The 15,147-nt window shown below is 42.6% G+C and overlaps 1 protein-coding gene across 7 annotated transcripts in view; it reads left to right on the forward strand.

Annotated features, from left to right (window-relative positions):
- Positions 1-9,958: 9,958 nt before the first annotated feature.
- The window catches only part of LOC127001334 (sodium- and chloride-dependent glycine transporter 2-like), a 37,958-nt gene continuing 32,769 nt past the window's right edge, over positions 9,959-15,147 (forward strand). For all 7 annotated transcript variants that reach the window (XM_050865820.1, XM_050865822.1, XM_050865824.1 and 4 more), the window contains exon 1: positions 9,959-10,179. The gene's annotated coding sequence lies outside the window, so the exon portion shown is untranslated. The remainder of the gene's footprint in view (positions 10,180-15,147) is intronic.

The raw sequence follows: 15,147 nt of genomic DNA on the forward strand, positions 1-15,147 counted from the left end.
TGATACTTTTTTATTCTGCTCCCCAACATTATCTTAGTACAGTGGAACCTCAGGTCACGATTGCCTCTCATCATGAACAAACCGTTCACAAACAAATTTTCCAAACAAAAAATGTTTCGGGTGAGGAATGGTGTCTCGAGCCATGAACACGCAAATTGGCAACCTGGTGGGGCAACAATCCGTGATTATCGATGGGAGACCGCCAGTTGCTTGTGATGGGGGAGCCAAGTACTTTCTGCAAACCGAGTACTTCGATTTTGTTTACTCTTCAAAACCGAGTAAACCGAGCACCAAATGATTACTTTGCTCCAGGCGACAGGCAGACAGCAGAGTATACATGGCTGGCTGGGCGGGGGCAGCCGTCATCACCAGGTAGGGGGCCAGGGGGTTGCTAGTGAAGTGTTCAGGTTCATCTCCAATGCAATGCAATGCAATGCAATGCAATGCCAATGCAAGATGGCGCCACTATAAACACTCGCCTGCGCCAGAACGGGCTGGGCCGACCATCAGGCCCCACCTGGAAGAAGCCTTGGGCCGACCATCAGGCCCCACCAGGAAGATGTCTACCGGCGCAATAGGCAACAACGTAAAAAAAATTAAAAAAATAAAAAATAAAAAATTAAAAAAATCTGAGGTCAGGTAACTTTTAAAATAATGGCTGTAACATCCCATGAGAAATTCAAGCAACTAAATTTTCTTCATATTTTCAAAATTACAGTATTTCACTCCTGCTTGAGGTAAAACAGAGAGGTCAAAGTTTATCAAGACATCTGTCAGTATATCAAGCAGCTGATTAACACAATCCACGCCACAAGTGTTGCGCATAATTTGTTTTTAAGTGCATTGATTAGTTTAATTTCCGAGGTTGATGATATATAATGTGACTCCGGCTGCACCTTCGAAACTAACCACAGGACGTTCTGGAAATTGCGTCGGTAGGCTTCTTCCCAGTGGGGCCTGATGGTTGGTCCAAGGCTTCTTCCCAGTGGGGCCTGATGGTCGGTCCAAGGCTTCTTCCCAGTGGGGCCTGATGGTCGGTCCAAGGCTTCTTCCCAGTGGGGCCTGATGGTCGGTCCAAGGCTTCTTCCCAGTGGGGCCTGATGGTCAGTCCAAGGCTTCTTCCCAGTGGGGCCTGATGGTCGGTCCAAGGCTTCTTCCCAGTGGGGCCTGATGGTCGGTCCAAGGCTTCTTCCCAGTGGGGCCTGATGGTCGGTCCAAGGCTTCTTCCCAGTGGGGCCTGATGGTCGGTCCAAGGCTTCTTCCAAGTGGGGCCTGATGGTCGGTCCAAGGCTTCTTCCAAGTGGGGCCTGATGGTCGGTCCAAGGCTTCTTCCAAGTGGGGCCTGATGGTCGACCCAGCCCGTTCTGGCGCAGGTGAGTGTTTATAGTGGCGCCATCTTGCATTGGCTCATACTGCCCTCCCGGAGCTCATCTTTAATCCTAGAATCTAGAGTCCGGGTTGATAGGTGGTCTTCTGGACAGCATGTGGGTAGTTTTAAGCCACTCGGCGGCGGCTGAAAAATCCCATTTTGGTGGCACCGGGCGGGGATTGAACTCGCGTCCTCCTGAACGCGGCACCGTCACTCTGTCGACTCAGCCACCGCCTCCCTTGGTGATATCACTTAACCTAACCTGCCCTGTTCATGAGTGGGCGCCATGAAATGCCAGAATTTTCTCTTTAATACTCACTCCCACACGACCACCGCGTGTAACGAAACACGAGAAATTAACCCAGACAAGGAACGGTTTGCCGGCGCCGGGGATCGAACCCGCGACCAGCGTACCGGGAGAGCCACTCCTTATCCAGTCAGCCAAAGAGATACCCCCCTGGCTAAGTGAGTTATGGGAGGCTCGCCCATCAGGCAAGTCAGCATTACAACCATACACCCATACAGATAAGGGATATACGCGAACCACCACCGGGCAGCAGCGGAGCCAGAGTACCGCCTTGGGGAAGCTACGCGTATCGTGTTCCCGCTGGCTGGTGGTAGCGGAGACGAGAGGGATCGGGAGGTAGGATAACATTACAGTACTGTGCTCACGTGCTGTCACCCCGCCGCAGCCACCGCCATGCCTCCCTCCCGCTCACCTATTTAGGAGGACGCATGGAGTAGCTTGTCTCTGGTGTTATGGTTGCTGTTGAGAAGGGAAGTTTTGGGATAGGTGATAAAAAGCAGCTTGAAGGAAATGTATTGGGAGTGAAGTTGGTTTTGTTTTTTTCTTGTTCTTGTTCTTCTGTTCTTCGTTATTCATTCCTCTCTTTCTACGTGTGTGTTTTCATCCTTTTTATTTCTCTTTTTTTTTTAATGTTTTGTCGGATTTGATTTGGTTCTCCTTTATTTTTCAAACTCTCATTTACTTAGATTATTTTTTTTATGACTTTTTTAGATTACTTTTTTTATAGATTTTATTAGTTATTATTATTATTATTATTATTATTATTATTATTATTATTATTATTATTATTATTATTATTATTATTAATATTTAGTTTTCTGGACCTTGTTCTTGTTTCTTCTTCTTCTTTTCTTCTTCTTCTTTTTCTTCTTTTTCTTCTTGTTCTTCTTCATCTTCTTCATCATCTTTTTCTTTTCTTCTTCTTCTTTTTCTTCTTGTTCTTCTTCTTCATCATCTTTTTCTTCTTTTTCTTCTTCTTCTTCTTCTTCTTCTTCTTCCTCTTCTTTTCGTGACTAGGTACTGTAGCTTCGTCGGATTAATAAATAAAAAATACATAAGGAGACGAAACTTGATAAGCAAAAGGTAACATAAGTCAGGTATTTGAGTTTTCTTCTTTATTAATAGACAGCCTACAACCATGCTATCAATCGCTTCCTCAACGTAGAATAAATATAAGATGATAAAAAATGGTACAGTCATGCAACTCTTCAGGGGTACAAGAGCTCAAATCATCCTCCTGTCTTCCTCTGTCTGGGATCGGAACGCTTGCACATCAGCTCTGAAATCCATTGTTCCTCGGGCGTGGCATCCGCAGAATCATGAGTGGCCATATTCTTAAACATACCGACGCCCAAGTACTCGTATTTGACAAGGCTTTCGTGGGAGTTTCGAGCATTTCCAGGGGTAGTTTTATGGCCCTGGTGGTAGTTCGACCCTTCTTCTGTACCGTGAACCTAGAAGAACACTCATCGACATATATCTGACAAGGCTTTCGTGGGAGTTTCGAGGATTTCCAGGGGTAGTTTTATGGGGATGGTGGTAGTTCGACCCTTCTTCTGTACCGTGAACCTAGAAGAACACTCATCTACATATATCTGACAAGGCTTTCCTGGGAGTTTCGAGGATTTCCAGGGGTAGTTTTATGACCCTTCTTGTAGTTCGACCCTTCTTCTGTGCCATGAACCTAAAAGAACACTTATTAGAACGCAATTGATCTCCTTTTCAGCTTTTGGTAATAGATGATGTGAGGGATGGAAGCGTCTGGCAATGGAGATAGATGATGTGAGGAATGGAAGCGTCTGGCAATATCGACTTCAAACCCCACCAGCAGACCACTATTCAATTCATCCTTGCTAAGCTAAGCCAGTCACACGCCCGCTAGACTTATTATCCCAGCAGTAAGACCTTGTGAATGATGAACAGCCAGAACACAAAGAGAACCACACATGTACATGACTCCATCACAATACCCCTTTTCAGAGAGGCTTCAATTCAGGGGGATGTTTAAAAGCAATGTTGGTTAGCTTGTCACGGTACAGAATAGCCTACTCTTAAGCATTTCGGCTCGCAAGTACTAGCCTACACATATTTGACAAGGCTTTCGTGGGAGTTCTGAGCATTTCCAGGGGTAGTTTGACCCTTCTTCTGTGCTATTAACCGAGAAGAACACTCATCTACACATATTTGACAAGGCTTTCGTGGGAGTTCTGAGCATTTCCAGGGGTAGTTTAATGGCCTTGGTGGTAGTTAGACCCTTCTTCTGTGCCATTAATCGAGAAGAACACTCGTCTACACATTTTTGACAAGGCTTTCGTGGGAGTTCTGAGCATTTCCAGGGGTAGTTTTATGGCCCTGGTGGTAGTTTGACCCTTCTTCTGTGCCATTAACCGAGAAGAACACTCGTCTACACATATTTGACAAGGCTTTCGTGGGAGTTCTGAGCATTTCCAGGGGTAGTTTAATGGCCTTGGTGGTAGTTAGACCCTTCTTCTGTGCCATTAACCGAGAACACTCATCTACACATATTTGACAAGGCTTTCGTGGGAGTTCTGAGCATTTCCAGGGGTAGTTTAATGGCCCTGGTGGTAGTTTGACCCTTCTTCTGTACCGTGAACCTAGAAGAACACTCATCTACACACATATGACAAGGCTTTCGTGGGATTACTGAGCATTTCCAGGGGTAGTTTTATGGCCCTGGTGGTAGTTTGACCCATCCTCTGTACCGTGAACCTAGAACACTCATCTACACATATTTGACAAGGCTTTCGTGGGAGTTCTGAGCATTTCCAGGGGTAGTTTTATGGCCCTGGTGGTAGTTTGACCCTTCCTCTGTACCGTGAACCTAGAAGAACACTCATTAGAAAGCGATTGGTCTAGTTGTTTGCCTTTGGATATAGTTGATTCGAGAGAAGAAGCGTTTGACAGTAGCGACCTTAGTGCAATTACATAGTTCGCTTTCCTAGTAATTGGGACGAGTTTGAATTGTGGTTTGGTGATAATACGGAGAAATACGAGAAAGTCTTTTTACTCGTAAGTCTTTAGCTGGATGAGTAAGGAAGATGTAGTAGTAGTAGTAGTAGTAGGAGGAGGAGGAGGAAGAGGAGTTATGTAAAGTGTTGAGGATTATGGCGATTCTGTTAACTCCTCCTCCTCCTCCTCCTACTACTACTACTACTACTACTACTACTACTACTACTACAACAACCACCACCACCACCATTCTTTCTCTTCCCGTTACCTCCTCCTCCTCCTCTTCTTTACCTCCGTGGCTTTGGAGTTGGTCAGGAGGAGACATATAGGGGAAGGATGACCACAAGGGGATATATAACATTGGCTGCGGGGGAGGGAAGGGAATGGAAGGGGAAGGGAAGGGAAGGGAGGGGAAGGGGAGGGGAGGGGAAGGGAAGGGAAGGGGAGGTCAGTGTGATAATTTTGTTTCGCTTTACTTTACTTTTTTCGTCTTTATTTATTATTATTATTATTATTATTATTATTATTATTATTATTATTATTATTATTATTATTATTGTTGTTGTTGTTGTTGTTGTTGTTGTTGTTCTTCTTCTTCTTCTTCTTCTTGTTCTTGTTCTTTTATTATTATTATTATTATTATTATTATTATTATTATTATTATTATTATTATTATTATTATCGTTCTTCCATTGGTTGCCTTTATTTAATCGTCGAGTCACGTGATCATAATTTCAATTCGTAACAGATGTACTTAATGTCGCCCTCAAGTTAATTATTTAAATGTTACGAAACCAGAACCAAATTATATCTATCCATCTACTTACCTATCTTTCTACGTATTTTTCTATTTATCTAACTATGTATCCTCTCTATCTTTCACTCTCTCTACCTATCTATCTCTCTATCTATCTTCCTATCTATCTCTCTATCTATCTTTCTATCTATCTTCCTATCTATCTCTCTATCTATCTTTCTATCTATCTATCTATTTATCTTATGTTTGTTGTCACGTTTAAGTTCATAGTATGTAATCCCTTTGTTTTGCGTTCTGATCTTCTTCCTTTCTTCCTTTCTTAGATTCAAATGCTTCATGAATGGTGTCTGAACCTTTCTATCCGCTGTTCTCTTTCCCCTGATCCGTCTTTGGCAGGCTTTAGACTCATCGCGGGTTCCTTTTCACTATACTTCTTTTCATATTCATCCTTTTTTCTTTTATTCTTCCCTAAATCATCTTAAGCACAGTGATGGATGTTCCCTTAACCAACGCTTTTAAATATCGCGTAAGGAAAGGGTTTAAATTATCATGTATTAACCTCTCTGTCTCTATCTCTCTCTGATCGTTTATTTCTTCTTATCCGTCTATGGTAACCTAAAGCTTCTCTCTAATTCCTCTAAGTACGGTAATGAATGTCCCTTAATCAAAGCTTTTTAATATGGCATAAGGAAGGGGTTTAAATTATCATGTATTAACCTCTCTGTCTCTCTCTCTGATCGTTTATTTCTTCTTATTCGTCTATGGTAACCTAAAGCTTCTCTCTAATTCCTCTAAGTGCGGTAATGAATGTTCCTTAATCAAAGCTCTTTAATATGGCATAAGGAAAGGGTGTAAATTATCATGCATTAACCTCTCTGTCTCTATCTCTCTCTGATCGTTTATTTCTTCTTATCCGTCTGTGGTAACCTAAAGCTTTTCTCTAATTCCTCTTAAGTGCGGTAATGAATGTTCCTTAATCAACGCTTTTAAATATGGCGTAAGGAAGGGGTGTAAATTATCATGTATTAACCTCTCCGTCTCTCTCTCTCTCTCTCTCTCTCTCTCTCTCTCTCTCTCTCTCTCTCTCTCTCTCTCTCTCTCTCTCTCTCTCTCTCTCTCTCTCTCTCTCTCTCTCTCTCTCTCTCTCTCTCTCTCTCTCTCTCTCTCTCTCTCTCTCTCTCTAATCTTTTCTTTACCCTTATTTGTCTCTGGTAGCCTTCAACTCTTCTCTAATACCTATACCGTTATGACATAAGGAAGGGATGCAAATTATGTCTTAACTTCTCTTTCTCCCTCTCTCCTTCTTTCTCTGGTCTTTTCTTTCCCTTATTCGTCTATGGTAACCTTCATTTTTTAATCCTATTCTTCCATCTTCCTTCCTTCCTTTCTTTATTTCCTCTTCCTTCTTTCTCTTTTTCCTTCTTCTCTCTCTTCTTTTATTCTTCTTCTCTTCCTTTCCCTTCTTCTCATGTTTTGCTTCTCTCTCTTCCCCTTCTTCTTCCTCTTTCTTCCTCATTTCTTCTTGGATTCCTCTCTGTGCAGTGTGTTCCCTTAATCAACGGTTCTAGACATGACATAAGGAAGGGCTGTGTCGTAGAAGGTGAAGGCATTTCTATTGGCAGGTGTGTGAGCTATGGACGAGCACATGTGTACGACTTAGGAGGGACAAGCAGATGTGAAGGGTTATATACGAGTCTGCTCTATATTTACTAGTATCCGTCTGTTTGGTAAGAGAACACACACACACACACACACACACACACACACACACACACACACACACACACACACACACACACACACACACAGACACACACACACGAAATTGACTTCTCTTTCGGCCACTCCTTTCCATTTTTTTTATTTTTTTAGGGGCAGTAAGTAGCGGGCTTTTATTTTTCATTTTTGTTTTTTTTAAGCCCTTGATCTGTCTCCTTGGCTGTAAAACACACACACACACACACACACACACACACACACACACACACACACACACACACACACACACACGCGCGGCCACTCCCTTGCATCACTCTGTACCCAATGATGTAAGCAGAATCTCGTACCCAAACCCTATTAACAATATACCCTCCTTACATCACGAAAGCCACGCAGACAAAGCCTTTCTGTATGCCCAAACGAAACCCACGTACTGGCCACCGTGAATATGCAATGGGGTTAGATAAGAGACTCGCGATTATCATACACCAATCAGTAAAATCACACGTTTGGGGTGGCGTCAAGTTGTAATCAGTTCAGCTATCGTTCTGCATCACGTACTGTTATAGAAGGGATGGGGGGGAGGGTTCAAGGGCAGTCGGTTTGGCGAGGGAGGTCATACAGGGCCCAGACGTGTTGTTTGGGTTGCTGCTTGGTTGTCAATTCTGGTGGAGTCCTTAACCCGTCCGCTGCGATTGGCACGGATTTCGCCTTCACTGGTAGCCTGGTAACATATGCTCCCAGGTCTTTCTGTGCCTCAGTGGTGGGTAGTGGAGTGTTTCCCATGTGAAATTGGTATGCTGGATTTCCCCTCCCAAGACATTTGACAAGGCTTTCGAATGAGTTTAGGGCATTTCCAGGAGTAGTTTTAGGACCCTGGCGGTAGTTTGGACCTTCACCAATAGCATGAACGTAAAAAAACCACTCATTACAATTCTGGTGGAGTCGTTTTGGGTCGTATTTTAAAACATTTCGTCGCCCAAGTTCGCATATTTGACAAGGCTTTCGAATGAGTTTAGGGCATTTCCAGGAGTAGTTTTAGGACCCTGGCGGTAGTTTGGACCTTCACCAGTACCATGAACGTAAAAAAGAACACTCATTAGAATCCAACTGACCCACTCTTTGACCTTTAGAAAGTGTAGGTTGCTGCTTGCTTGTCAGTTCTGGTGGAGTCCTTTTGGGTCGTATTTCAAAACATTTCGTCGCCCAAGTTCGCATATTTGACAAGGCTTTCGAATGAGTTTAGGGCATTTCCAGGAGTAGTTTTAGGACCCTGGCGGTAGTTTGGACCTTCACCAGTGGCTTGAACGTAAAAAAGAACACTCATTAGAATCCAATTGACCCACTCTTTGACCTTTAGAAATAGTTGATGTGAGAAGCGAAAGCGTCTTACAATGTCGAGCTTTTTAGTGGTTGAGCGTTTTCCCCTTTGACCTTTGTTCTACCCGCCAGTGATGGATACTTAAGCTAAACCGCTGGTGTGTGTGTGTGTGTGTGTGTGTGTGTGTGTGTGTGTGTGTGTGTGTGTGTGTGTAGCGTGGTGAATCACTCTCCCCCATGCTCCAGGGTAAGGGGGAAGCAGCGAGGGGAAACTGGCGTAAATTATCATGTATTAATCTCTCTCCTTCCCTCTTTTTCTAATCTTTACTTTCCACGTATTCATCAGAAGGGTGGGAGTGCAAATTTTATTAATATATTCCGCTCTCGTGATAATGTCCGATAGCTCACGTCAGTCATGTACAGTAACGATCTTTTGCAATAACTACTTATAGCTTGCCTTACTTAACCCCTTGACTGCGGATTTCCTACAGTCAGACCTCACCAGCTTCAGGAATGGAATAAAAAGTGGCTGCTACAATTCAATGAAGAAAAATGTAAAGTCCTGCACCTTGGGAGAGGATATCCAGCACACCAAAACCACATGGGAAACACTCCACTATCCACCACAGAGGCAGAGAAAGACCTGGGAGTAAATGCTACCGGGCTACAAGTGAAGGGATATCCAGCATACCAATACCACATGGGAAACACTCCACTATCCACCACAGAGGCAGAGAAAGACCTGGGAGTATATGTTACCAGGCTACCAGTGAAGGGATATCCAGCACACCAATACCACATGGGAAACACTCCACTATCCACCACAGAGGCAGAGAAAGACCTGGGAGTGTATGTTACCAGGCTACCAGTGAAGGGATATCCAGCATACCAATACCACATGGGAAACACTCCACTATCCACCACAGAGGCAGAGAAAGACCTGGGAGTGTATGTTACCAGGCTACCAGTGAAGGGATATCCAGCATACCAATACCACATGGGAAACACTCCACTATCCACCACAGAGGCAGAGAAAGACCTGGGAGTATATGTTACCAGGCTACCAGTGAAGGGATATCCAGCATACCAATACCACATGGGAAACACTCCACTATCCACCACAGAGGCAGAGAAAGACCTGGGAGTATATGTTACCGGGCTACCAGTAAAAACCAAATCCGTGCCAATCGCAGAGGACGGGTTAAACAGAGGGAAAAGAGATGGCTATAGAAAAATAAGGAAAGGGAAAGGGATAGAGTGACGGAACAGGTAGGCAAGGAAGAGAAAGTATTTAAAATGGGTCAAAGAAAAAAAAAAAAACCGTAGCCAATGAATGAAAAAAAAAAAAAAGAATGGAACAAGACACCCACTAGACTTCACCATCAGTACAAACAATAGGACACGGCATTGGGAACCTCTCCAGCCCGTAACCAACACCGTCTCGCCCTCCACACGCCGGTAACCACACGCCGCGCTCTCCCTCTCCTCAGACCGCGAGAGGCTTGGATGTGACGTGATCTGCCTGTCTCCCCGCGACCTTAACCCGCTGCCAGTTGCCGCCTGTCTGCCCTGAGTCGCGGACGCTGAACAGGAGAGGTGACAGCTGACGCCCTAAGGGAAAACGGGGACAAGATACTCCTTCTGTGCCTTCGTCTGTGTCTCCGGCTGTACCTCCACCGCCGCCGCTACCACCTGCGTCATTAGTGAATACCTGGTCATCTTTTTAATTACATCCAGGTGAGTGTTTGGTGTTTATTATGTAGTTGGTTATTTATTTATTTATTTAGTTAGTTAATTTGTCATGTTAATAATAATGTGAGTTCTGTTTTTTCTGCTTTATTAATGTTTTTTTTTCGTTAGTGTTTTATAAATCTAAACACACACACACACACACACACACACACACACACACACACACACACACACACACACACACACACACACATGCTATTGAATGGAGGATGTGTCTGTCTGGCTAGTTGTTAAGCTGTTCATTGTGTCCCCTTGTGAATGAGGAGGCGGGGGAGGAGGAGGAGGAGGAGGAGAAGGAGGAAAGCATTGGTAGAGAAAAGTGAAGAAGGAAGAAGATGAAAAATGAGGATGGTAAGGAAGAAAGGAAGACACGGAGAAAGAGAAATGAAGAATGAGGAATAGAAGAAGGAGGAAGAAGGAAGAAGAAAAATGAAAGAAGAGGATAAAGACGATGAGGAGGACGAAGAGGAAGGAAATATGGAAGAAAGAGGAAAGAGAAAAAGAAAATGAACGCTTAGAAGGAAGAAAAATAGCCGAAGAAGAAGGAGAAGGAGGAAATGAAGAAAGAAAAAGACGATGAAGAGGAAGAAAAGGAAGACAAGGAGAAGACAAAATGAAGATTGAACATTAAGATACAAAAGAGAAGGAAAAAAAAAAGAATTACAGGAGGAGGAGAAGAAGAACAGGAAGAACAAGACTAACAGAGATGCATAAAATAACACTTCAAAAGACACAGTAGCAGTAGTAGTAGTAGTAGTAGTAGTAGTAGTAGTAGTAGTAGTAGTAGTAGTAGTAGTAGTAGCGCCAGTGGTGGATGTAGTGACTTTAATTGGTAGACCATTGAAACATCTGCACAGTTACGCAGCCCCCAGCCACTCAGTCACTAACCTCAAAAATCGTACACCTCATCTCTCTCGCCCTCTCTCAGTGCGTCCTAACCAGTCTTTCGTAACGGTGAGTAGTTGTAATTGTAGTAGTAGTAGTAGTAGTAGTAGTGGTAGTAGTAGTAGTAGTAGTAGAAGTAGTAGTGGTTGGTTTTCTTCGTGTTCCTCCTATTCCTCGTCTTTATTTCCTTCTTTTCTCCTATTCCATCTTCCTCCTTATTCATCTCTCTCTCCCTCTCTCAGTGCGTCCTAACCAGTCTTTCGTAACGGTGAGTAGTTGTAATTGTAGTAGTAGTAGTAGTAATAGTAGTAGTAGTGGTAGTAGTAGTAGTAGTAGTAGAAGTAGTAGTGGTTGGTTTTCTTCGTGTTCCTCCTATTCCTCGTCTTTATTTCCTTCTTTTCTCTAATTACATCTTCTTCCTTATTCAGTTCTTTCCTTCCTTCTTTTTCGTTTCTCAATTTTAATCTCAAGTTCTCTTTCTCGTAGTCTTTCTCTTCTATCTCCTTATTCTTCCTTATTCTTCCTTCTCCACCTTTTTTCTCTCAAGTAGTGGTAGTAGTAGTAGTAGTAGTAGTAGTAGTAGTAGTAGTAGTAGTAGTAGTGGTGCGTGCAGAAATTAAGGAACAATGTCTTGATTTTGATTTTTTTTTTTTTTCACGGTGAGAATTAAACACTATCTTCGTCCTAGTAAGTGTGGTGAAGATTTGTGTTGTTGTTGTTGTGGTGGTGGTGGTGGTGGTGGTGGTGTCGGAACCGTCTTGGAGATGCGAGAAAAAGAAGAAAAAAAAGGACGATAAGAAGGAAGAAGAGGAGTTAGAGAAGAAGAAGAAGAAGGAGAAGAAGAAAAAGAAGAAGAAGAAGAAGAAATAAAGAACAAAGATGAGGAGAAAGAAAAGGAAGACAACGAGAAGAAGAAGAAGAAGAAGAAGAAGAAGAAGAAGGAAATAAAGAACAAAGATGAGGAGAAAGAAAAGGAAGACAACGAGGAGAAGAAGAAGAAGAAGAAGAAGAAGAAGAAGAAGAAGAAGAAGAAGAAGGAAATAAAGAACAAAGATGAGGAGAAAGAAAAGGAAGACAACGAGGAGAAGAAGAAGAAGAAGAAGAAAAAGAAGAAGAAGAAAAAGAAGAAGAAGAAGAAGAAAAGAAAGAACAAAGAAGAGGAGAAAGAAAAGGAAGACAGCGAAACGAAGAAGAAGAAGAAGAAGCAGAACATTAAGAAACACACACACAAAAAAAGAAGAAGGAAAAAAGACCAACAAAAAAGAAGAAAAACAAAACTCAATACGCGTAATCTTGCGTCGAAATAGTGAAGACAGACTTGCTGATGCTATAACCGCACACACACAAACAACAAACAGATAAACAGAAAACAGGATAGATCACAACAACCTCCTCCCGAAACTGACCTCTCTTTTGGCCCCTCTGAACTATTTTTTTTTATAGTGGCGGTGATTAGCGGGCTTTTTTCTCTCTATTAATCTTTCTTTTTTCTTGCCCTTGAGTTCCTTCCTTTGCTGTAATAAAATAATGAATGGAGAAAAAGCTATTTGACACACGAGACCCTTACAGAAAACGCATACATCAGTTTCTCATTGTTACTTCTTTTTTTATTTGCCCTCTTGAGCTGCTTCCTTTGCTGTATAAAAACAAGCTATCTAATACGCAGAACCCTTACAAACAAAAGCCCGTCTTCAAATTAGTACAGAAATAGGGAACAAACCGAGATAGAGATACAAAATACAGCACATAAAAAAAAATCTATGTATAATTCTTTCTTAAAACACACACACACACACACACACACACACACACACACACACAAACACAAGAGGAGTAGAAGAAGCGAGAAGAGGATCAGCCACCACTAAAACAACAAGGTATACATTCAAACACAAGGCAAGCACTGTGAGGCCTCCAAAGAAACTAAGCGAAAATAAACACAGCAAACACGAGTTACAGTATAGTGAGGGTCGTTCGCTTCTTGCAGTAACTAGCGGGATGCTTTAACACTGAGAGGTCGGGGAGAACGCATAGGAGGGAGGGAAGGAGGGACTGTTGGTGACTTGTTAAAATAAAGGAAGGAATCAAAGAAGAGAGGAGAGGAGAGAGGAGGAAAGGAGAGGAATGAAATGGAGGGGAGAGGAGAGGGCTAACTGGAGAGAGATGAGAGAAGAGAAGATTGACTCGTTAAAATGACTGGAGGAAATGAGAGACAGAGAAGAGAAGAGGAATTGTTAAAAGGATTGAAGGGAAAGAGAGAAGAGAAGAGAAGAGGAAAGGAGAGAGAACTGACTTGTTAAAAGGATTGAAGGGAAAGAGAGAAGAGAAAAGAAGAGAAGAGGAATTGTTGAAAGGATTGAAGGAAAAGAGAGAAGAGAAGAGAAAAGAAGAGAGAACTGACTTGTTAAAATGATTGAAGGGAAAGAGAAGAGAAGAGAAGAGAAGAAGAATTGTTAAAAGGATTGAAGGAAAAGAGAGAAGAGGAGAGAGAACTGAATTACTAAAAGGATTGAAGGGAAAGAGAGACAGAGAAGATTGTAGAGAAAAGGAGAGAAGATAAGTCTGACTCGCTTAAAAGAGAAAGACGGTGAGGAAGAGAAGGGAAGGTATGATTGAAGGAGGTGAGGGAAAGAGAAGAGAGGAGAGAAAGGGAAATAAGACAGACTCGTTAAAACTAAAGGAACAGTCCATCTTACTGACATCACTCCCAAATAGACACACATTTTGAACCAGCATCCCACCCTCATGAAGCTCCCTGGTCCCCTCTCTGTACCCTGCCCCCAACCTACCATGGCATTCTTAAACACATTGTCCCGTGAAGGTGGAATAGACACATTTTGACCCAGCATCCCACCCTCATGAAGCTCCCTGGTCCCCCTCTCTGTACCCTGCCCCCAACCTACCATGGCATTCTTAAACACATTGTCAGGTAAACGTGGAGTAAGCGCTCGTCAAATGCTCCTCCGCTCATCCCCGCGCCACGCATGACTTATCCTCACGGCGCGAGATTAGTTTTATTACCACGGGATGAACTGGGCTGTATAATGAAGGGATTGATGTTATTTTTCTTTACATTGAAGGAGGAAACTGGTGAGACACTGATAGGAGAGGAAAGGAGAGAAAATTGGCTTGTTAAAAGGACTGAAGGGAATGAAATAAAGAAAAGAAGAAGGGAAAGGAGAGGAGAGGAAAGACTGAATAGTTAAAAGGATTGAAGAGAAAGAGAGACAGAGAAGAATGTAGGGAAAAGGAGAGAAGATAAGTCTGACTCGTTTAAAAGAGAAAGACGATGAGGAAGACAAGAAGATTCCCTGATTAGTTTTATTTCCACGGCATGAACTAGATTGTATAATGAAGGATTTTATTTCATTTTTCTTTACAGTGAATGAGGAAGCTGACGATAGGTGGTTAAACAGTGTAAACACGGGTCGATATATGAAGATTCCCTGATCAGTTTTATTTCCACGCCATGAATTAGATTGTATAATGAAAACTATTGATGTTATTTTGCTTTACAGTGAAGGAGGAAGCTGGCGAGGCACTGATAGGTGGATTAACAGTGAGAAAGAGAAGGGAAGGTATGCTTGAAGGAGGTGAGGGAAAGAGAAGAGGGTAGAGGAGGGGAAGGAAGGGAGAGAAAAGGAAAGATAGACTCGTTAGGATTAAAGTAGCTTCCTCAGACACCCGAATCAACTTCCATCATCCATTTATTTCCCTCAACAATTATAGTCAATTCTACAAGGAGTGCAAATTGGTAACATGCGTATTCTATCTTAGTGAACCTACGGCCAAATGCTTTCCCTTGACTCCCTATAAGATGATTCTATTTGAAGTACTGTAGTGTTTCCCTCAATAGTGGAGAGATCGAGACTCGTAAAGAGGAGAGTATCTTTTTTTTTTTTTTTTTTTGTCTATTTGCATTACTGTAGTGTTTCCCTCGATAGTGGAGAGATCGAGACTCGTAAAGAGGAGAGTATCGTTTTTCTTTTATATATGTGTCTTTTTGCATTACTGTAGTGTTTCCCTCAATAGTGGAGATAGACTCGTAAAGAGGGGAGTATCGTATCA

Source organism: Eriocheir sinensis, chromosome 20, assembly GCF_024679095.1.
Source record: "Eriocheir sinensis breed Jianghai 21 chromosome 20, ASM2467909v1, whole genome shotgun sequence".
NCBI classification, from domain to species: domain Eukaryota; kingdom Metazoa; phylum Arthropoda; class Malacostraca; order Decapoda; family Varunidae; genus Eriocheir; species Eriocheir sinensis.